This window comes from Erpetoichthys calabaricus, chromosome 4 (genome assembly GCF_900747795.2).
Source record: "Erpetoichthys calabaricus chromosome 4, fErpCal1.3, whole genome shotgun sequence".
Lineage (NCBI taxonomy): Eukaryota > Metazoa > Chordata > Cladistia > Polypteriformes > Polypteridae > Erpetoichthys > Erpetoichthys calabaricus.
Genome location: NC_041397.2, coordinates 183448238 through 183472919, shown reverse-complemented (window position 1 = coordinate 183472919; position 24682 = coordinate 183448238).

Below are 24682 nucleotides of genomic sequence, written 5' to 3'. Positions count from 1 at the left end.
TTTATTCTGGGTTTGACCTTGCCTGATGATTGAAATGTTACTTATCAACTCATTTTGTCATTCATGTTGATTTATGTTTCGTTTACAGGACAGTTGCATAATTTTTGAATGGTTAGCGTTACTATGTATTTCCTTGTTAATATTGCAGCTTAAAATTAGTGTCTTTATTCTTCAGAAATCATTCATTGTTCTCTTGTTAGGACTATATATGCTTGCTAACAGATAATTCAGTTGCATTAAAAAGGGACAATATATGGGGAGCAGTTTAAAAAAAAAAGTAAAGAAACTGTCACTCTAATCAGTTGACCATGCTTCTAATGACAAAATTGGCCATTGCATCATCACAGCTGTCGGCTGGAGCAGGCAATGAGACAACTTCTGCATCAGTGAGATCACAAGGCAGTTGAATCTCTGGCACAGACACACTGCTGAGGTGGCTGTGAAGTCTAACCCAATCAACTGCATAATTGCTGTCAACTTGAAAATATAGAACACTGATGGTAAATGAGAATTTGTGTTAAGTCTTTTGTCTATAAGTATAAACTCCCAACTGGTTATTCATTGTTTTTGTGTTAATGTTTGTCAAAATCTGATCATGACCATATATACTGGTTATGGTTGTCTCCAGTATTTTTTATTTGCACATAACACAAATAATAACTACACATATTTTACTGTGTGAAAAAGGGAACAAAATTAAACTTCATTCCCCCCAGAATCAAGATTTTTTGGTGAGATTCAATGGATGTGTTATTGTACAGACAATTTCAGTTTAATACACACTATTATCACTAGAATTCCTGAAGCCTACGAAAAAACTCATAATCCCAGTCCACCTTAAATCCCTTTGCACCTCTCCGTTAGTGTCTTTTGTGTTATAAATGCATCGATTAGCACAACCAGCAAGTAGCCTGCTAGCCCATTCCCCCTGGCCACCACTGCAGCTCAATTTGCAAACAAAGTTCTCAGTGCTCAGTGTTTATCTTGGAGTGAAGTACCTGGAGTTGCATTGGGTAAATAATACATCATCATTTGGAATACATACATTTCATGTGTGTTCCATGTCTACAACAATCTATGTAAACACATCGTTAAAACAGAAATGTTTTCATGTTTTAGTAATAAATGACAAAATGTTGACATGAAGTGTACAATGTGTGAAGCCTGAAGTCCAAATATCAAATAAACTCTTAAAAAAACAAGCACACTTTTATTCAAGAATTTAACCAAAGAAAAAGAAAGTGTGTTAGGGTAGGCTAGTGATATGACACCTTCTATGGTGCAGCGGTAAGAACTCCTGACTCATAATCAAGAGGTTGCTGGTTTGATCCTGGTCGCATGCCAAATTTATCATTTTGAGTAGTGAGTTGCTCTTACTGTTAATATTATACAATAAAATGCATACATTTGATTTGCGTCTGTAACAGACGATGTAAATTTATAGTACTTGTAAAATTTATCATTTTGAGTAGTGAGTTGTTCTTACTGTTAATATTTATACAATAAAATGCATACATTTGATTTGCGTCTGTAACAGACGATGTAAATTTATAGTACTTGTAAAGGTTGTAAAAGTTTGCATTTTTTTTTTCAGTTTTATTCTCTCAGTCACATATGCACTCCCACAAACCCCCGATCTGACACTATTTTCAGATTATTGATTTGTTTTGTTGTACCACCTCTTTATTTGAAAACAGTGTCAGATCTTGTGTGTGAACAAGACTGGGACTGGAACAACTGTGGATGTGAGTGGTGTGCATGACTGATAGGGATGTGAATTTTGTTTTATTCAGTTTTATTTTTGAGTGTTCTTGCTCACGCTGAATTAATATGCAGCTTCTGGTCCATGATGTCAAAGCTGCACTGTCAAAAAAGAGACATTTGGAATAACTAATTTTATGACCTGTATAGTACATTTCAGAAAACATTGTTGCACTGATGCAACATTGTATTTATTCGCATACCTTCATGCAGGTTGTAATTAATGACAGCGTTTTTTTTTTTTGGATCTTGCCCAGTTTCCACATTTGGTGCACGGTGCTGTTGTACCCCAGGAGATGCAGAGGACAGAATAGTACAGAGAAGTCTGTTCCGCGCTATATGCAATCATCAAATTCAAATATTAACAGTTCCCACACACCCAGGGACCGTCCTTCCTACATTTATGACATGTGTACGTGTTGCAATGTACACACCTCTCTATGATGTGGTTCCTATTACACTGAAGGAGCTCCTGACACTGAACTTTCTTTCCTGGGGGAAGTGTTAAAACCAGTACCTCCATGGGGTCATCTAGGTCTTGTTTTATGTGTTCCTTCCACAGTTGGAAAGGAGTTGGGTGTCCTTCACTTCACAAACCATGGTTGGCTCAAGAAGATGCTGTCTTTCCAAGGTAAAAAATATGGAGAAGAAGAGGTCAAGTACATGCTCATACACATCTCTTCACATTCTCTCAGTTCTGTTAGATGAAAAAAAATTGTGATATTCCGAATTAAAGTAAAAACTTCTTAAATTTAGATCACTCAAATAGATAGTTATATCCTGTGGGTTATTGTTGCTGAATAAAATGAGACTCAAGATGTAGAAATTATTCTCTCCTTTGTATCCATCTACTGTATAAAGCCAGACTTGTAACAGGGGCTTCAGTTCTGTAATTCTGGCTAGATGAAACTGTAGAACATCTTTGGACTATTCAAGCTATCCTTATAGCACACTGACAATTCATTTGGAATATCCAAAATTATATACCTTTGGTTGTGCCCTCTACCATGACTGCTGCTCCACCAACATTCCCTCCACTTTTATCTGATCAGACTCTGGATGGTAAGCCAAATTGTTCCACAGCAGAAAGAAAACTATTCAGGACCATGTCAGCACAGTTATTAACTGACACTGTTAGGTACACAAAAAAACGACTAAAACCATCTATTCTATGGACCACCAACCTCCACCACCTGCATGAGGAAAACATTTTCAGAATTAACACTAATAGATGTACTAAGCATGATAAAACCAATATATGATGACCTGAAAATCAACTAGAGTAACTGCAAGTTGACTATAAATTGAGATTCATTACAGCGTATCAGTGTACATAAGCAAAGGAAGCCTAACCATAACTGATTTAGAATATGAGGAAGGTTAATATTTCCCTATTTGAAGTGTATTTATGACAGCCGCAGCTTACAGGATCAACTTGTGGTTGCCATCAATGTGCCACAATTAGATCCAAGAACAGAATACTGACATTGCCTTATTGTATGCAGCCTCAGAGATCTCATCATAACCCCTTCTGGATCCACTCAACGCACTGACTTTTGCACCCTGGTGACTCTATAGATAATACATTTTTATTTTGTAAATTATACATCACGTTTGCTGTTGTCAAAACCTTATGGACTCGTACTCCCTGCAATTTCAGATGTCCATGTATCATCTTCTATCCCATGTTTGGGTGGTGTCTTTGGATGTTAGAGATAATGACATCTAACTCATCATCTGAAATGTAGGAATAGAGATCTGAAACACTGTGAATAAAAAACAACAATGAGGATGAAGTTATTTGGCTGACTACTCACACAACTACTGTATGCAGCTCTAATCTGTGAGTTAGAAGACACTTTAAAGGGTTAAAATACTTTGGGCCATATAACTTCTACCATTTTTGTAAAAAGAGACATCAATGATAGATTAGATTTTGCTTAGCCCAATGTCAACTAGTCAAATTACCTGGCAAATGTGACACACACTGCTAAAATCGCAATGGACCATTTAACCCCTTAACCGCCCTCTGCCGGATATATCCGGCATCGTAGCTTTAATGCTGACGCCTTACTGCCGGAATTATCCGGCACATTTGCCTGTGGTTATATGAATGCCTGGCGCGTAGTATAACTGACAGTTTGGCGTGGGTATTATTACTACGTTGTATTTTGACAACTCTGCGCTTGTATTGGCCGATCATGTGATGTGATTCGAAAGTGAAAGCTGTGAATATGGCGAAACGTAAACTGACTTCAAGTGAGGTTTTGCAGGCGATTTTGGACAATAATTCTGATCATGAAGAAGTTCTGAAGAAGATTTTAGCGACAATGATGATCAGCAACGTGCGCTGCATGATACTGTGAATGACGGTGCATCGGATGACGGTGATGAGTGGGTGTATCCCCAGCATCTCAACTGGACTGCTGCCCGAGGTGAACTACCTTTTCTTCATCCGTTTGAGGCAACGTGTGGCTTTACTGTTGATGTAAACAATTACACTGCTGAGCAGTTTTATGAGCTGTTTGTGTCACCTGATTTGATCAGACATTTTGCTCATCAGACAAATCTGTATGCAGCACAGTTTATTGAGAAAAATCCCAATTTACCTCCACATTCCCGTGTTCGTGCTTGGGTAGACACTGATGAAAACGAAATGAAAAAATTCATTGGGATTTTGATGTTGATGGGAATAATCAGAAAACCAGATATTGAGATGTACTGGTCTACAGATCCAATGTATGCAACACCTATTTTTGCAGCTATCATGACACGTAACCGATTCTCTTTGCTGCTGAAATTCTTTCATTTGAATGACAACAGAAATGAGCCAGATAAGAAAGATCCAAACTGCGACCGCTTGTTCAAGCTACGTCCTTTGATTGACCATTTATTTGAAGCATTTCAGTTGCCCTACATGCCAGGACCGTCAGTTACAGTTGATGAAAGTTTATTGTTGTGGAAGCCTGAGAAAAGGTACATTTTGTGTTTAATTATGTGTTTGCCCATTTCTAGAACTTGCACAACATTTAGTGGTCAATACTGCTTGAATAAATGTAAAAAATGTAAAAAAAATGTAAAAAAGTAAAAAAAACGAAAATTGTTCAGATTTCGCCTGGCGTGGGGAATATTTAGGGAGTTGGCGGTTAAAGGGTTAACTTGTGACAGTTTTCTGACAAGAAGCACACTTTGGTTAAATTGAAGTTGGGTTAAGGTTAAATCAGGGTGCTCGTTATCATAAAACTGCAAAAGGTCTGATGGCCAAATGAGATTAAAACCATTTACAATCCTTGCTAAATATCACAGGTCATTGTGGTGCACCTCACCATATCCCGCTTTGGCTCATTCGCCCTATAATGATCTTCTCTGATACACCATATAGATCTTCTATCTGCTGTACTTTTAAACTGCATAAAAGACGATGTTTTATTGACACAGCAGGAATGTCAAAGGATGGGCGTCCAGGGCAGGTAACTTCATCACCTGAATGGGTATGTAGCCTAGCCCGTTGTACCAGTTCTTCGATGTTTTCAAAAATAGTTTAATCGATATCATAGTCTAAAAGAGCAGCCAACATTGTAATTTCTTCCAACAAATCTTCAATTTTCTCTCTGAAATACGTGATAACTTTGGCAGAATCCATTTCACATGGATACGCATTTTTCTAATTAATTCGTTTGCCATCTCATTTACCTCCATCGCCCATTTTGACATATTGAATTAGGCATTAGCAATCTACAGAAGACGATTCACCAATCAGTATTTGCTAGAGCCTACACTCTCAACTTTGTCAAGTGAAAATAACAGTTTTACTTCAAGCCGTATTTCATGATGCGTTTGGAAGAATATAATGGACAAAATTAAATAAATAAATAAGCAAAAAAAACATATTTTGTGACACTTATTTATGCTCACATTTCATGACACATTTATTTATGCCCACATTTCACAGCACTTTTATTTCTTTGCACATTTATTTATTTAATTTTGTCTAAAATATTCCTTCATATATAAGCACAGGGCCTTAGTTACTGCCTTAAAGCATTCAGTGTTGTGAAACTGGAGAGAACAAAAACTTGCAGCCATTTGAATTTGCCAGAACTGAGTTTCTAGAAGTACTGCTATAGTAAATTTACCATACAGTAACAGTTAATTGGGATTCCAATTCTGCAACCATCAAAAAACAGTCAGAACAGGGTTGCCAAGTCCTTAAAAATGTATAGCCCAAAGAAACCTTAAAAAGACCACATTTTCTCAAAAAGTACAGCCCAATAACTGAGGTAGACCAAATGACACACCAGAAAGCAGGGGTGGGGAGGGGGTGTCCCCAGAGAGATAGTTCAGTGTAATAGAATGGGTATATACAATAACACAATGGAGGGGGTGGAAGGGTTCTTCCTTGGAAATATCATAATGGTAGATGGACAAAAAAATGGTTAAAATGCGGTGAGAGTGTGTGTGTGGGGTGTGTTTGAAACACAGCCCTAAATACTGCGTGTGTCTATCTATCTATCTATCTATCTATCTATCTATCTATCTATCTATCTATCTATCTATCTATCTATCTATCTATACATCTTTGTCAATGTGTTAAAATACTAACGTTCTTTATGACAGAGTGGCATGTCACTTTATTTTCACATTTCTTTTGTTGGGTCATTGGCAGTTGCTAGCAGCTGTGATGCTGCAATTGGCCACTTATGGGTCATTTTAATGTCTGGTGTAAATGTAATCCAACTAAATCCTACGTGAATATGATCAATATACTGTATGAACATAACAGACAAACATTAAAGCCGATCTTTTGAGAAAATTAACCCATCACCACAGGGCATATTGATGATGATGTGGGCCACATTATGAAGGCCCATAGACTGGATCTGGCTTGCAGGCTTTGAGTTCAACACTCCTGCTTTATGTTTTGACTGCCTGCACCTGACCACATGAATAAAACCTAGCCACTCACATACACTCACATGTCTTAAATTTAGTACTATTTTGTAAAACTTTTGAGTTGGGTCCCATGGATAATGCATGGATTCTACAGGAATGTAGGCCTCTAGTTGAGTATTACAGGCATAGGGAGAATACCTGCTCTACACACTCATAAGAGAAAAAAGAAGTAGTAAAATTTAAATCTATCAGGTCATGATAAGACCATTTGGATAAACAATAATTTGGAAGCTTTGATGCAATTAGTAGAGAGGAGTGGGCAAGGAAGGGTGTCCGTACTTCATTTTCAATGACTTGTATCACAAGACAGGCATCAAGCCCAACATGAAAGCAATTGGGCACAAAGTCAAAAATCTGTCCAATCTGTCTCCTGGTGTCCATGCACAACTGAGAACTGTTAAAGGACCAAGCACCTCATATGCAGAGACTCTGTGCCTACTGTTGCCAGTACTACAATGCCTTTTTCTTCTTGCTGTTGCCTGAAGTCTTAGAAATATGATTGGCCCTACTGGAAGCCCCAAATGCATCATCTGCTGAGCAGTAACTTCTCTGCTCAAAGCCCCAGAGCACAGAGTGTAAATTATGTAACTACCAAATCCATCCTAGTATCCTCATCCATGGTACAGTGGCATACACTATATCTAAATGCTGTATTCTGACATTCACAACAATTATTGGGAACCTTCTTTCTCTGGTCTCTGCCACAAGTTGCTTGGCATTTTGCATTTCCTTTCTTGCCATTTATTATATTTGTGTTACAGTCCTGTTAGCTCTGTAAAGTGCAGTGATGGTTCACGCTGTTAATGGTTCTTTTCAAAATAGTGAGTGAGTCCTCTCACTGCCCATATATACATTATAAAAAGAGGCAAATTACATGTTTTACATGCCTGTGACTAATATCGTCCCAGTAGAAACTGCAAAACCTACACAGTCTCCCTTGAAATACTAAAGACCCAAAAGCACCACATAGTGCATGTATAGAAATGGTAAAAATAAATTTACATCATAATAAATTTAGGATGTATGTCTCAGATTCACATCCCATTAAATCTGAGGGGAAGCAAGGAACCTACCACTTTTCTACCTTGGCAGTATTCTGCAGGAATCTGCACATATACTTTCTACTCAAGAAAAGGGCAGCTGATGGCTTTGATAATAATATTCAACCAAAATGTGTGAATTGATGCAACAGCTGTGACATTTCCCATTTAAATAATAAGCAGAGTTGATCTAAACAGTTCTATTTTTCATGAATTGTCTCTGATATTTTTAACTGTGGTCTGCTGTATAATCTTTTTTTTTCTGTTCAGCATTTTGAAATATTTTTTGCCAAAATACAAAAATGAAATGCAAAGTGCATTAATGAAATGCTCAGTTTAGTAAGATTTCCTACTAAAACGTCTTATGTTTAGAAAAATAAAAAATAACTTTGTAGTAGATAAGTATCCTTCACATTATATGCGTCATATTTTCTAGATGGATTCTATTTTATAGTGCTTTATTTATAGTATGTAAAGATAAATAAGATTATATTTAAAAGACATACAATTGTCATTTAACCATTGCTGAATTTGCACACACTTAGTAAAAAATTGTGCACAGCATATGAATAAATATTCTATAAGGGGTTGAAGTGCTATCAGAATAGCACACAAAATAAGAGTAATCCCAACATACACAATTTGTCTCTTGATAGAACATTAGAAACCAACACTAACAATCTCAGAGAAACTGTATGTAAATGAGTACCCAGGTGACCTCTAGCTCTCTAGCAAAAGTTGGTTCTTAAAAGGCATCTAGAGAAGAGATAATGGTAGGAAGACTGTTTGGAGGCTAGCACACACTTAAGAGAGGTAGGATATTCCTGTCCAAGACCAGCTTCTGTAAAACGCTATACAGCCATGGGACTTATGGGAAGGGCAAAGTTCTGGTGGGAATTCCTCTTGGGGCAGGTGGCTTTGAGACTACAGATTTCCCCCTTACCCTGTAAGGTTGTTCTTTACTAGAGTTGTAATTGACTTAAATCTCAGAAGATGTGAATACATGAACTACTTTATGGAGATAAACTTTGGCACGTCTCAACAAATGGAGGACTAGTTGCATAGGAAGCCAGATATTGTGGGAAAAATCAACTTTGGAAGAATCAGATGGCTAGGGCAAGTCTACAGTGCGTCCATAGAGAAATATCCCAAGGACATGATGGATGGAAGACCAAGAGAAAGACAACAACAGAACCAACTGAGGAAAAGGTGTCTGTATCATGCTGAGGAAGGCTGATACAGAGAAGAGGTTTAATGTTAGAAAGCACTCAATTAGGGCCTGACTGATAAGATCAATAACCGATATATCGGACCAATATTTGGTCTCTACATATACATTGGTGGGCGACACGGTGGCGCAGTGGTAGTGCTGCTGCCTCGCAGTTAGGAGACCCGGGTTCGTTTCCCGGGTCCTCCCTGCATGGAGTTTGCATGTTCTCCCCGTGTCTGCGTGGGTTTCCTCCGGGCGCTCCGGTTTCCTCCCACAGTCCAAAGACATGCAGGTTAGGTGGATTGATGATTCTAAATTGGCCCTAGTGTGTGCTTGGTGTATGGGTGTGTTTGTGTGTGTCCTGCGGTGGGTTGGCACCCTGCCCGGGATTGGTTCCTGCCTTGTGCCCTGTGTTGGCTGGGATTGGCTCCAGCAGACCCCCGTGACCCTGTGTTCGGATTCAACAGGTTGGAAAATGGATGGATGGATATACATTGGTATCAGTTGAACTAGCACTGATACTATGATGCAGAAACTCTCAGAAGCAAAGCAGATTTATTACATTATTTTTGTAATGTAAAAGACCTCTATTAGAAAAGCCACTACAACTGACAGATAAGCAAAATGACAGTAAACGATTTGAGCCTGAACAATTTATATGCTATAAAATTCCACGTGCTAATGTTCATCCACATTCATCCCCAGGACTGACAATAAGGTCACATTTTACAGAGGATGTATAAAGTTATTCATTTGCTTACTGTTATACTTGAAGTTCACAATTTTCTTGTTAAATTCTGTGTTCCACATTTCTCTACTGTGCACAAGGTTTTCAGTCTGTAAGTAAGATCATCTTTGTTTCAAAGGTTGGGCATTTACCCAGTGAAAAAGAGCAGAAGTTAAGCTTTCAAGAGGTTACTCATTTGTCTCTGTATGCCTCAACAATTTCTTTATAGTGCACTGACACTTTAAAAGTTTGCAGATAAGCATTCGCTATTATTCCACTGTTTTCTTCTCAAAGTGACGCGCAGTGCAGATCACTGTTCAGTCTGATTTTTAAAATGCCCCATCTCTCTGCTTTTGATATAGCAGAGGTTTAGCTTTCTAAGGTATAGAGAATTGCTTCCCTATTGCAGTGATTCTTTAATATACCAATTCATTTGTCATTAAATGCATAGCAACCTGCTGTGTTTCTCCACAGCTCAATAGTGTATTTTCAAACTGGCAGTTCCTTCACCAGACATGTTACTTGCAAAGAGCCTGCACATCTTATCCTGGCTCTTGAGCGAATCACACTTCTTATGCGAATAAACTTCCTAAAATGCCTGCTTGGACTTATCAAACAAATAGTTGTTTCTTCGTGTGTATCAAAGAAATTCTGTTTTATATAACATTGTAACTTCCCTGGCTGAGTGTGTTGTAATATGAAAAAATGTATATATACAAGTCACGAAACTGTAGAATTAAGAAAGAAAGCTTACATGCTTGAAAGGTGGTGTATTCAAGTAGACCTCACTGCAAGATGTGAGATGGAGCTGACAAAGATGCTCAGTGGGGCAGGGTGCAGAGCTCAGTGGGGTGTGCACATACATGGATGGAGTTAGGACATTATCTTAATTTGCATAATTAGATGGTGGTGTTTGCCACTACAGAGAGATTTACTCAATCTGCTAAAGCACTTCCAAGCTCCAAGCCCATGGCCCCAATGTAATCCAGGGGGTTTGTCCTCTTGTGTCCCGAGGCAGGTATTGTTGTGGCCATGTCCTTTCCGCCAGTTCTTTCATCAGAAGGGCGTCCGACCTGGCAAGGCCCCCGGCTGTCTGTTACACTCTATATATTTTATGCTCACTTCAAGGTGTTCTTGCAGGTCACTGCCCTTGATAATGAATTTAATTAACCCAGATCAGGCTTGTTTCTGTTGATCCTAAGCATCTTGAGCTCTCTCCTATTATTAATTAATAGTGTAATTAAAATGAAAATCACATCTCTTTCTCTCTGTCTGTTTTCCTCTGACGTTTCATTTATGGAAAACACACATAATAAAAAATCATTTTGAATACCTGACACCAGTAACAATATTATCACCTGATGTAGCAGCTTGCATGCTAATGATAGTAGTCATGAGATGTAAAGTATGCTTCCAGAACGGGGTAGTTCTCCAAAAGAATTAAGCACTACCATCTTCTAATTTTTTGCATGTCTATCTACCCTTCTTGGATCGAGGCCTTGCTGTGGCAGAAGGGCTTGCATGGTCTAGTGATCCTCGGAGCTATGTTGTCGGGAGCTACATGCTCCTGGTAGGGTTTCCCAAGGCAAACAGGTCTGAGGTGAAGATCCAGACTAACTCGATCCTGAGACCCCATATGGCTTTAAACCAAGGATCAACGTTTCCCTTACCCGGGAAAGGGTACCCTGGGCCCCACCCTGGAGCCAGGCCCGGGGGAGGGGCTCGCACCTGGTGGCTGGACCTTTGACCACGGGTAGCCAGAAGAAGCAACGTGGTTCTGCTCTCTTGTGGGCCCACCACCTGCAAGAGAGGCGATAGGGGTCAGGTGCAATGCGATATGGGTGGTGGCCGAAGGCAGGACATGGATTGTTACCTCTCTGGTGGGGAAGGAGCCTGAACTGGTGCGTGAGGTTGAGAGGTACTGGCTAGATATAGTTGGGCTTACCTCTACGCACGGTCTGGGCTCTGGAACCATTCCTTTTGAGAGAGGCTGGACTTTGTTCCACTCCGGAGTTACTGTGGGTGAAAGGCAGCGGACAGGGATGGGCTTGCTTATGGCCCCCCGGCTCGAGGCCTGTACATTGGGGTCCTCCCCGTTGGACGAGAGGGTTGCACTCCTCAGCCTCCCCGGTAAGGTCTATTCAGGGGTGCTGGAGAAGAGAGTTCGGTCGATGGTCGAATCTCGGATTCAAGAGGAACAATGCAGATTCCGTCCCGGCCGTGGAACACTGGACCAGCTCTACACCCTGGCCAGGATCCTGGAGGGGGCATGGGAGTTTGCCCAACCAGCCCACATGTGTTTTGTGTATTTGGAGAAGGCATTCGACCGTGTCCCTCAAAACATCCTGTGGGGTGTGCTCCAAGAGTACGGGGTACAGGGCTCGTTGTTACGAGCCATTCAGTCCCTGTACAGGAAGCAGGAGCTTTGTCCGCATTGCCAGTAATAAGTTGGACTCATTTCTTGTTGAGGTTGGACTCAGCCATGTCTGTCCTTTGTCACCAATTCTGTTCATAAGTTTTATGGACAGAATTTCTAGGCGCAGCCAAGGAGCGGAGGGGGTATGGTTCGGTGACCTCAGAATCTCGTCTCTGCTATTTGCGGATGACGTGGTCCTGTTGGCTTCATCGGACAGTGACCTCCAACTCTCACTGGAGCGGTTCACAGCCGAGTGTGAAGCGGCGGGGATGAGAGTCAGCACCTCTAAATCCGAGGCCATGGTTTTCAGTCGGAAAAGTGTGGAATGCTCTCTCCGGGTTGATAACACTTTACTGCCTCAAGTGGAAGAATTCAAGTATCTTGGGGTCTTGTTCATGAGTGAGGGAGGAATGGAGCGGCATGTGCAGTAATGCGGGCTCTACAACGGTCCATTGTGGTGAAGACAGAGCTGAGCCAAAAGGCGAGGCTGTTGATTTACCAGTCGATCTACATTCCTACCCTCACCTATGGCCACGAGCTTTGGGTGGTGACTGAAAGAGCAAGATCGCGGATACAAGCGGCCAAAATGAGTTTTCTCCGCAGGAAGGCTGGACTTTCCCTTATAGATAGGGTGAGGAGTTCAGTTATCCGGGAAAGACTCGGAGTAGAGTCGCTGCTCCTCCACATTGAGAGGAGTCAGTTGTGGTGGTTCGGGCATCTGGTAAGAATGCCCCCTGGATGCCTCCCTGGGGGGGGTGTTCCGGGTATTTCCCACTTGGAGAAGGCCATGGGGCAGACCCAGGACACGCTGGAGGGATTATATCTCCTGGCTGGCCTGGGAACGCCTCAGGGTTCTCCCAGAGGAGCTGGAGGAGGTGGCCAGGGAGAGAGAGGTCTGGGCTTCCCTGCTTAGGCTGCTGCCCCCGCGACCCGACCTCGGATAAGTGGTAGATAATGGATAATAATGGCATCTACTGTATATGTATAAAAACTAAATTTTTGAGAAATGTTCATCACAGTGTAGAATTATGTACTCTCTTTTCCCCAAAGCTTACATCACAAAATAAATGGTATATTGGCTACAAAAGATATTCTAGATCATATCTGTATACATCTAAGTCAACATTTCAATATCATCCCATAAGTGAATTTGGTCTGTATTATATAGCAATATGTGAATGTGATATATTACCATCAAAACAAACAAACCACAGTTATTGGAGAGTTCTTGTTTTGGTATGCTCTGTGGTGAGAAGCAAACAGAAAACAAAAACTAAAACTAAAACACTATGCGTAATGATGAAGTTAAAAAATGAAAAAAGAAAATTTTGCTATTACCTGAAAACAATGAAATCAACCCATGGTCCTGGTGAAATGAGCTGACAAAGCTTTCTGTGGAAGGATCATTAGAATAATATTAGATAAAAATTGGAAGTTATGAGGTTATTGCAAAAAACAATACAAACACCAGAGCATTCTGAAACAATGTGCCCAACTGGGCATTCTTTAACATGTTTTCTAAAAAAAAAATAGGAACAAGTAACAATAATGATTCTATAAACCTATAAAAGTAACAGGAATGCACAGAACACCCGGAAGTACTGCCGGAAATACATCATCAAACACCTGGAGCACTTGAAAGGGGCCAGCAGACACTTCTCGGAGAGCCAGAGTCGGGAGGAGGGAGACAATGCTTGCCAAGAAGTAGTGGAGAAGAAAAGAGAGAAAGAAAAGGAAAATGAATTGATTTATTGTGTTTGTGCTTCGGACTTGTCTTATACTTGTGGGAAAGGGAAGGTGTTGCCCACAAGTGAAGAAAAGAAATAAAAACATTTGTGTGTTTATCAGTGTGCCTTCTGCGTCTGTCTGTGTTGGGTTGGGTGGCTAGCACGCCCCCGTAGAGTTGTCACAGTTGTAACAAAGTCATAAAGAATACAGAGTGAATAAACAGTACTGTTTAATGTCCAGGGCTCCATACAGGAAGCAGGATCTATTCAATATTTGATGGGTGAAGCTTTAAGAAATTGAATTTTTAGCAATTAATTCACTATACTGTAATTTGAATCTAATATATCGTTATGGTGTATGATTTTTTTAGAAACATACTGGCAGATGGCGTGCTGGATTCTGAGAAACAAGTGGTAACCAAGTCTGAATGACAAGACTGTTCCCAGCCAACACCTTGCAACCATTGTAAGAAACTAATTATTTTAACACAATAATCAAATTGCAGTGGTTCAGTAAATAATTTTGTTAAACTAATAAACACCTTCTCCACAACTTTCAGGCAGCAGTTCAGGATGCTTACATGAACAGAAAACGAAAGTTGTTACAGCACAGAAGTAGACTAATTGTGTGGTGTCAAAACACTGTCTTCTAACTTACCATCCCATCAATGTCCTCTGGCAGCCCCAATGTTTAGAATTCATATTGTGTGAGGATTTGGTTATTGACATATGCATGATGTTCGTTCATCAGGATCTTTAAACCTGTGAAAGCTGACAAGAAGCATATCAGATTTGTATTTCAAAACAGTTTTTTTGCTTTTATTATTGATTACTTTACCAAATACTTCTGTGTGGGATGTAGTTCTTTGCCCAACATGATTTATTTGCATTTATGGTTTGAAGATTTAGCAAAAGAGAATCTACTGGTGGATCATTAGTTGTTTCCAGGTTTGCTACAGGGTGTTTATTCTCTTGTCCTACAATAAAAACAGTATAACTGCAAACTACTGCAGTACACATAACTCAATTGCATGGACACACTCGAGTTTTCCCTTAAAATGGCAAGCACTGAATTACCATTACCCATAATTATCCTGCCATTCAAGTCTTCATGTCATACAGCATGTGCTCCCTGGATAATGTTTTCTTCCTCATGCAAAGTATTTCTTTGTAGAACAATACTTGTAGCAGATCTCAGCATTTTTAGGAAAAGTTCTTTCTCATTCCAGAGCATACCTGCTCTGCACACTGACTGTTTATTTGTCCCGCTATCTCAGGAACCAAGGCAATTTTTTGGAGGACATTCCTTTCATCCTTACTATTCTGCTAATAGCAAACATCACTCAAGCAGTAATGCTTGGAAAAACCAGTTACTGGGTGTCAACCTTTGTCTCCTGGGCATTTTTTTGCTTTAGCCATGGTAAATTGTGGCTCTGAGGCTACGGATCTGCACCTGCAAATGAGAAGGTTACTGGTTTGAATCCCGTAAATGCCAAAAGTGACTGTACTCTTGAGCCCTTAACTTGCAACTGCTTCGTCCAGGGTATGACAGTTAATCTGCATCCAATCCTGCAAGCAGATCCTCTAAATTACAGGGAAAACTTAAAGGATGGTGTCAGGACTGGCACTTCAGCCACCTTAAAAAACCTCACTGTTCCAGTGTGGTGCTGAGGTGTCACCCACTGCACTCATGTCCAAATCCAGGTGGTTCATTGTGTGGTGGGTGCAGCAATGTACTATCAGCACATGCTCTCAACCTCTGTTCCTCATGGTAACTTAACCCTGAACCTCCCTTCTGCAGCAAGTTTGAGGTTCTCCGGTGTGTGGTAGAGTAGTCTTCCCTCATTGACAGGAAATGGTGGATTCCCCATGCATCTCTTGTTTAAATAACTGATATGTCCTCTTGTGTAATCATATGCCGCAATATTAGGAAAATGTTTCCAGGTAAGCAGCTTGTCTGCAAAGTCCCTGGGACACCCTGCTCTCTGGTTAAACCTTGTAGAGGTCCGGTGCCGCTAAGAACCATACCGTCAAGAAGACAGTGATTTATTTATTTTTATAGAGGAGATCCCAGGGACGCTCCCAGCCTTGGTCCGACCCGCACACACTCACAGAGTCAAATAATGCACACTGGGATCAAACAACAATTAAAGAATATAATGAAATTAAATGAAAACAACAAAAAACCACCCCGTACCCCTACGGCGATATTACATTAAAATACAAACAACCCCCCATAGCAAAGTCCATGGAAAACAGCACCGGATGTAATGAAATGATGAAGATAATAAGTCCAGTGATCTGTATATTGAAAGGGAATGAAAAGATAGTCCTACCAGTAGACACTGTAAAGGTGAAGACAGGTGGACGGTTCAGGAAAGCCATGAATCCACTATCAATCCTCAGCACACAGGTAGAAAGAAGACGATCCAGACCCCAACAATGAAACAATCCAGGACACAACAACTAAGTAAGGTTAATCAACAGAAGGCAGCCAGACAGGTACATGGAAACACAAAATACAAAAAAACCCACTTTTTTTTCTCTTTGGACACCTGCCCTCTTTTTGAGAGCCACTCTGACCACCTTTGACCCCAACAGCCCCTGCACCCCAGACAGAAGACCAATCAGAGCCTCTGCAGGGACTGCTGGGAGATGCAGTTTTATCTTATAGTAGCACTTCTACAACCTAAGGGAATAAATAACTCCATATAGCCAAGCAATCACAGCCCAACAACGGGGAAAAGTGGTATTAGCGACATTAAATATCCTTTCATTTTTGGTACCTTTGGTCAACTAAAGGTAGATGAAAAATCATAAAGATTAAACAGAAAGTAAATTTTCCTAATTAAACTTTACAATTTAAAAATAGACATTGTATTGAATGTAGTGAGAAGTCAAGCGAAATGACACCTTTTATTGGCTAACTATAAAGATTACAATTTTGAGGCAACTCAGGCCCGTTCTTCAGGCAAGATGTAATCTCCACTGGGTCTTCAATTCTATGTAGTAGCGGTACATTTCAATGTCTTGTATGTCTGTAGTACTAGGGTGTTGTACCGTGTTAGCCTTTATGAATGTAGTCAGAAATCAAGCAAAATGGCACCTTTTACTTGCTAACTAAAAAGACAGCAATATGTAAGCTTTCGAGGCAACTCAGCCCCCTTCTTCTTGCCTGAAGTCACAATGTTGTACCAGTCTGTCCAAATTTAGCCACCCAGTGAAGAATTATTTTCCGATTTGGGACGTCACTGTTAGGAGGAATGCTGAAGTGCGTTCAGAAGGCGCATTGCGTAGTGATAATGGATTTGTTGTTTTTGAAGATTGCTTCAACAGCGAAAGCACGGTGTGCACCGGACCAAGGCATGTTGCCAGCTGAAAACTACAAGGGATTGCCTATCAAAGGACCTCCAACCCACTTCGCTGCCTCTGCCTTGCGCAATGACATTGAGAAATGTGGTACTTCAATTTGGCTCACCCTGTATAATGATTGAATGTGCTCACATTCAAAAGGTAGACTGCCACTTCTTTTGGCAAAATCAGTATTTAAGTTGCACTTGCTAAGTTCACACTCAGACCTCAGGCAAGTGTTTTTCATTATTTTTTCAACAGCGAACACACCTTGTTTTGGATCCACACACTGACAGCTGAGGCATCATTCTGTTAAAATCATCTCAGTCTTTTATGTGTGTTTTCTCGTGATGTGGCTTCACAAGTTTCTCTTTTTCAATTGCAAATTACAATAGTCACATATGACAGTGGCTGTATGTTCTCTAACAGGTGGGGTTCCTGACTGACTGGCAGTTGGGGCTGCAGAGAAGAATGCTGATGGGACTGAAAATGTACTGGCAAGTGGGGATGCAGCTGAGAATGCTGGTGGGACTGCAGGCTGACTGGCAGGTAGGGCTACAGGCTAGTTTACTGGTTAGGCTGCTGACTTATGGCTAAAAAGATGATGTAATACGCTGTCTCTTCTAATTACTGTACTGTTGATGTACAATATGGGCAATGAAAGTGTGTTTTTATGAAACAGTAGTCTACAAAAAAATAGAAAAGGTGTGAACTCTGTAACAGAGAACAATATGAAGAAATTTGTGACAGAATGCTATTTAGCAATAACACATTAAGGTTACCCGTGACCCTGTGTTTGGATTCAGCGGGTTGGAAAATGGATGGATGGTTGGATGAACATTAAGGTTAGGTGTGTTGGCGATCCTAAATTGTTCCTAGTGTGTGCTTGGTGTGTGGGTGTGTGTGTGTATGTGTGTGTGTGCCCTGCGGTGGGCTGGCGCCCTGCCCAGAGGTTTGTTCCTGCCTTGTGCCCTGTGTTGGCTGGGATTGGCTCCAGCAGACCCCCGTGACCCTGTGTTAGGATATAGCGGGTTGGATAACAAGCAGTTAATGAAAAATAAATTATACATTTTCATTATCTGATTAATGACACATGCTTTTTGGTTATTTTCTTTCATTATTAAGTTAAGTGTATGTTTCCTGCCTCATACCCACCACTGCAGGGAGATGTTCATCCTACCCATGACTGTAACCTACATTAAGCAGGTTAAAGAATAACATGACATGACAAAATCACTATCATTATTCTTCCACATCAACTATGTACTGTATACCATTTCATTCATACAGATTAAATAAAATCAGATAATGAATAAGGATATTGACAATTCAAAATGTTGATAACTGGGAGTGAAACCTTGAACATGACTTTACAGGTTTTCTTACAACATATAGTCATATTACTAAATATACAAATATTGAGTTTCATATGCTTGAAGCATGAAGCAGAAATTTTATTGTACTTGTTTGTTTTTTTTTTTCCTCAACGCAGGCACACTGTCCTCGTACATATCTTTCATCACCCTCACATAGTTTTCTGGTACACTTGACTTCCTCATACAGCACCATAACTCCTCTCTTGGCACCCTGTCATATGCTTTCGTTAAGTCCACAAACACACAATGCAATTCCTTCTGATCTTCTCTGTACTTCTCCATCAACACTCATAAAGCAAATTTTGCATCTGTAGTACTCTTTTCTGGCATTAAACCATATTGCTGCTCACAGTTTGCCACCTCTCCTCTCAGCTTAGAATCCATCACTCTTTCCCATGTCTTCATGGTGTGGCTGATCAACTTTATACCCCTGTAGTTATTGCAGCTCTATGTATCTCCCCTATTTTTGAAAATTGGTACTAATATACTTCTTTTCCACTCCTCAGGCATCTTCTTGCTTTTCAAGATTGTGATAAACAATCTAGTTAGAAACTCTACTACTATCTCATCTAAGCATCACTGTGCCTCCACTGGTATATCATCTGGGCCAACTACTTCTCCACTTTTCATCCTCCTACTACCTCCACTTCATCCAAGCTACACTCTCTCTCATTTTCTATATTCATAACTTCTCCAAAGTACTCCTTCCACCTTATTCAACACACTCTCCCCACTTGTCATACAATTTCCATCTGCATCCTTTATCATCCTGATCTGCAGCACGTCCTTCCCCACTCAATTTCTCTGTCTGGCAAATAGGTACAAGTGCTTTTCTCCTTTCTTTGTGTCCAGCTTCTCATATACAGTAGCTTGACATACAGCTTTTCCTTAACCTTTGCCACCTTTTTCTACACCTTGCACTGCATCTCTTTTTACACCTGTCTGCTTTAGTCATCTCTCTGGTTATCCCAATTATTTTGTGATAACCTCTTCCTCTTTATGATCTCTTGTACTTCCTTATTCCACCACCAATTCTCTTTGTCATCCTCTGTCCAGATGTTTCACCAAGCACCTTCCTAGCTCTCTCACTTCAGCTGTCGTTTTCCCATCATCTATCATGTCTTCACCACCACCCAGCACCTGTCTCACTTTTTCTCTGAGTCTTTAAATTTCCACCACCTGATCCTTGGTTCCGTTCTTAGTCTTCCTCTTTTTCACCTCAACATTCATTCTGCATACCACCAGTCAGTGCTGTCTAGCTACACTATCCCCTGCTGCCACCTTACAGTCTCTACTAATCTCTTTCATATTGCATCTCCTACATAGGACATAGTCCACTTCTTAAAATATGCATTCACCATTGCCATTTTCATTCTTTTTGCAAAGTCAACCAACATCTGCTCTTCAATGTCTCTCTCCTTAACACCATACCTGCCCATCACCTCCTCATCACCACTGTTCCCTTCGCTAACGTACCCACTACAGTCCGCTTTGATCATCACCACAATTTGATCTAACTCACTCAAAATCTCAGATAACACTTACGGAGACATTTAACAGTAACCCTTTGATTTCCAAATTTATGCTCATCACTCTGTCAGACATTCTCCTCACCTCTAAAACAATCCTAACATACTCTTCTTTCATAATTACCCCTACCCCGTTTCTCTTCCAGTCCACACCATGCTAGAACAGTTTGCACCCACCTCCAGTGCTTCTGGCCTTATTTCCACTTGGTCTCACACACAGTACATCTATCTTTCTGCTGTCTATCATATCTGACAGCTCTCTCCCTTTACCAGTCATAGTGCCAACAATCAAAGTTCTGACTCTGAACTCCACACTCCTTCCCTTCCTCCTCTGCCCATTGTCTCTGAACCAATTTTCCCCCTATTGTTTTTCTTCACTTTCTTCACCCAGCAGTAGCTTAGTTTCCACCAATACCCTGCTGGACAGCAGCATTGGTTGTGGTCGTTGGTATCCTGGGCCTCAACCAATCCAGTATGGATATTCTGTTTCTCATACGCATGTTTCATTTGGCACAGGTTTTATGCTGGATGCCTTTCCTGATACAGCTCTCCCCAATTTACATGGGCTTGGAACCAGCACTAAGACCGCTGTGGCTTGTGCAACCCTGCAGGCTGGGTTAAGATTTGCTATAATTGTAAATTGTAAAAATACGAGTTGGAGAAAAATAGTAGTCATTATTGATGGTAAAGTGAATACAAATGATATCCATCACTCAGATATTATTGATCACATTATGGCTGTGATTTTCTAAACGGTAGCTGGGTAAAGACTTCTTTCAAACAAGGGACTTTTTACTGTTTTATTAATAATGAAGGTTTCTAATTGTTTGAATTTTATCACTGAGGTTATAAGCCTTACAATATTCAAGCAACATATTCATAAAAGTCTCCAGATTACTTTGATTCATCTCAGAAAAATACTTCAAAAGCAGCAGTGAAAGGAATGTTGTGTTTTGCAAAATTTGTGGTTTTTGTGGTGGCAGTTCACATTGTTTTTATATTATTGTGCAGAATGATCAGATGCATTTTAATTAATTGCAAAGAGATTTATTAGCATAAAAAGTTAACTTTATCACAAAAACTCATTTTTGCTTATTTTGTTTCTGGCACAATATGATCAGCTAAAAGTGTCCAGCAAGAGCCAGGACTGTCTCCTCCTGAGGAGTCAGCTACAAAATCGAGTTACCACCAGTGCAGAGCTTACTCAGTATTGGCAGCTGGTGGGTGTGACTGAATCTGCATGCATAGTGTGGCAAAGACTATTGGACACGCCCTTGTGTCAAGAAGTCACTTCTTTCCAAGAAAAACATCAAGGACAGGCTGAAATTCTGAAGGAAGTACAAGAATTGGAGAACATAAGATTGGTGCAAAGTTATTTTTTCTGTTTGGGACATCTGGGAAATCAATTGTCCAGAGAAGGAAAAGGTGAATGCTACCATGAGTCCTGTGTCATGCCAACAGTGAAGTATCCTGAGACAATCCATGTGTGGTGTTGCTTCTCATCTAAGGGAGTGGGTCTACTCACAGTTCTGCCCAAGAGCACTGCCATAATTAAATAATGGTATCAAAAGATCCTCCAAGAGCAACATCTCCCAATAATCCAGGTGCAGTTTGGTGATGATCTGCGCATTTGCCAACATGATGGAGCACTATGTCACAAGGCAAAAGTGATAACGAAGTGGACCTGTGGTAAGGAAACTCTACAGATCTTAATCCTATTGAGGACCTGTGATTGTTTCTCAAAAAGTGGGTGAACAAGCAGAAGCCCACAAATTGTGATCAACTCCAAGTACTAAAAAGGCAAAAATGGATCGCCATCAGTCAGGATTTGGCCCAGAAGCTGATATTGAGCATTCTAGAGTGAATTCCAGAAGTTATCTAGAAGAAGGGTCAAAACTGTAAATATTTACTCTTTACATACATTTTATGGATTTGCCAATAAAAGCATTTGAAACTTATGAAATGTGTATAATTGTTCATCAGTATACCATGGAAACATGTAAAGAAATAATCTGAAAAAGCTGAAGCAACAAAGTTTGCAAAACACAACATTTGTGTCACTGCCAAAACTTTTGGCCACTACTGTATCTTTAGTCAAAAGAAATTCATTTTAGCAAACTAACAACAAACACGTATAATCACTATGAAATAAAGACTCAGTTTGTCTTAGATTGCATCATTCAGATTCTTAACAGTTACAAAAGACTATTATATTCAAGTAGCTACATTTCTAACAATGCAGACAGTGAGGAAAGCATCTTGTAAAACTGGGGGAAATTATTAGGTTTGTCACTAGCAGTGGGGGATTGATTCAAGACCACTGAAGTTAATGCTATTTAAATACTAAAATTATACAGCAATTCAATCCACAGTGTGAGAGAAAGCAATAAATTAAAACGCAATTAAAGCAATGATCATTGGCTCTACATTTTCATCTTATATGCAGAAGTATTGTAACACACCTTAAAATTTTCAACTGGATTGAAGCAGCTCTGTTTCCAATTGTCTTTCTGCAGGTCATGGAGTTGATTTCAAATGCTGCTGTTACACTTTGACACAGTAGCAAATTGAATAGCTATGTTACCATGTAAGAAAATCTAAAAGAAAAACAAGATAATCAAAGGAATTTTTCTTTTCTTAAATGAATAATTAAAAACATATAAAGCCTCCAGTTCTGCAGCTGTTTAGTTCAAACTATCTTCCAGCTTTCTTTAGGCCTTTTCTATGGTTCCTGTTTTCGTTTTGAAAACAGCACTGATATCTGCTAATGGAAGAATTGGATACATCATGTACTTCACAGTTGCTACACTGTGCCGCACACATTATGATCATGTGTAGTCATGTGCACAGCTTTACTTACAGTATTCAGTTAAATTTTTTTTCTGCATAGCAGATTTCACTGAGTTCAGTCTCAACGCACTTGCATATATTTAACATTATAATGTATTAACTGAACTACCCCTCAATGCCAGCTTAAATATTTCCGGGAAAACATTCTGTTGGAAATTCGACATGACTAAATACAACCCACAATGAGACAAATAAACATATTCTTAGACAAAAGCTGTAATCCTGCATGACAATTAAACTGTTATCCAGAGTAACTGATCAGAAAATGGTGTACATACCAGAGATCTTTAATATCGCACTTTGGCTGGTAGAGTACATTGTGTGTATTGATAACAATACCCTTCTTCAGCCCCAATGTACTCTTGCTGCTGAATGAGAATTGTAGTCCCTGTGTCAGCACTGGTTTCTGGGTTGCCCCTTTCCTCAATATGACATACAGTGTATATTTTAAATCATTTTAAGGCACAAGGAAAATTTCGTGAAAATCATTTTTTGTGTAATTATGTAATTAGTGAACAAACAGTCATCAAAATGGCTTACAAGTTTATTTATATAGATTAACAGTGAGCTACAATCAATGTAACATTTATAAACATAAACACACAAACTACATTAAACACACAGTTTCAGAGGTTTCAGTGGTCATGACAATATAATCATGATAATATAAAAGTATTATACTTGAGATATAGTTTGTTGACAACAGAGTATAGAAAAAAAATTTGCAGCATTGCTGGAGAAAATAAACCTCTGTGGGGGTAAGCAGCACCAATTATTTAAGCAAAGTCAGTGTCAAAATCAGATAAAGTCACAATTCTAACCTCCCTAACCCACTTTTCCATTCTACATAAATATAAGTGTTAGCAATGCATCTGACTTGTTGTTCTTGCAGTGATATCATGATGTTACTATTTTTGTGGTCACTTTACTACTGGAGCATCTATGCTGTCTGTAGTATCCAGTGCTTCTGGCATTTCTTGACACTGATGCCATTGTTTTACGTTTTTGCCATTATAAAAGACTGCTGCACACACTATGAAGCATCTGAACAGTAAGACAATCTTGTTGTAAACTGCAATTAAAAAAAGAAAGAAAAAAAATGATGGACCTGATCTGGTTCTGAATTTTCTTTTGTGTTTGACCGTGTATGGATGAAAGGGCATTTTAGTACACTTATAACAGATTCTGCTTGTTTACTTACAGCTCCTTTGATTGTTTACTTACATTACCTTTGCAACAACAATTTGAATAATCCAAAATATATTTGAGCAGACTGTCAATCATGCATCACAGCAGTCAGTTCTACTGGAAACTAATTCATGCATTATACTTTTTTGTATCCTGCACACAAGGAAAACATCTTAACTTCTCTATGTAGGTACCTGGAAAAAGGTCGATTTTGAATAGGGCCGTAAGATGTTTAATAAAAGAATGGTATTGAAGATAATGTCTGCAACAGGGGTGTCTGACTCAGATCAAAGAAGAAAGCAGCTTGTGGCTGCACGTTGTCATTCCAACCACTTTATTAATTACTAGCCAGTTATAGCTGGCAATAGAAAATATGTCTTTTACCCTAATTTCAATTAATTTGCTTTATAAGACTCAGGCTCCATCTTTTCTTAGCCAACCACTTAAAATAATGAGACTGCAGGGCCCCGGGTAGGCTACTTCCTTTTCCTGGAATATTGATAGTCATGAACACTGATGGACTAAGACAACAACAACAACAACATTTATTTATA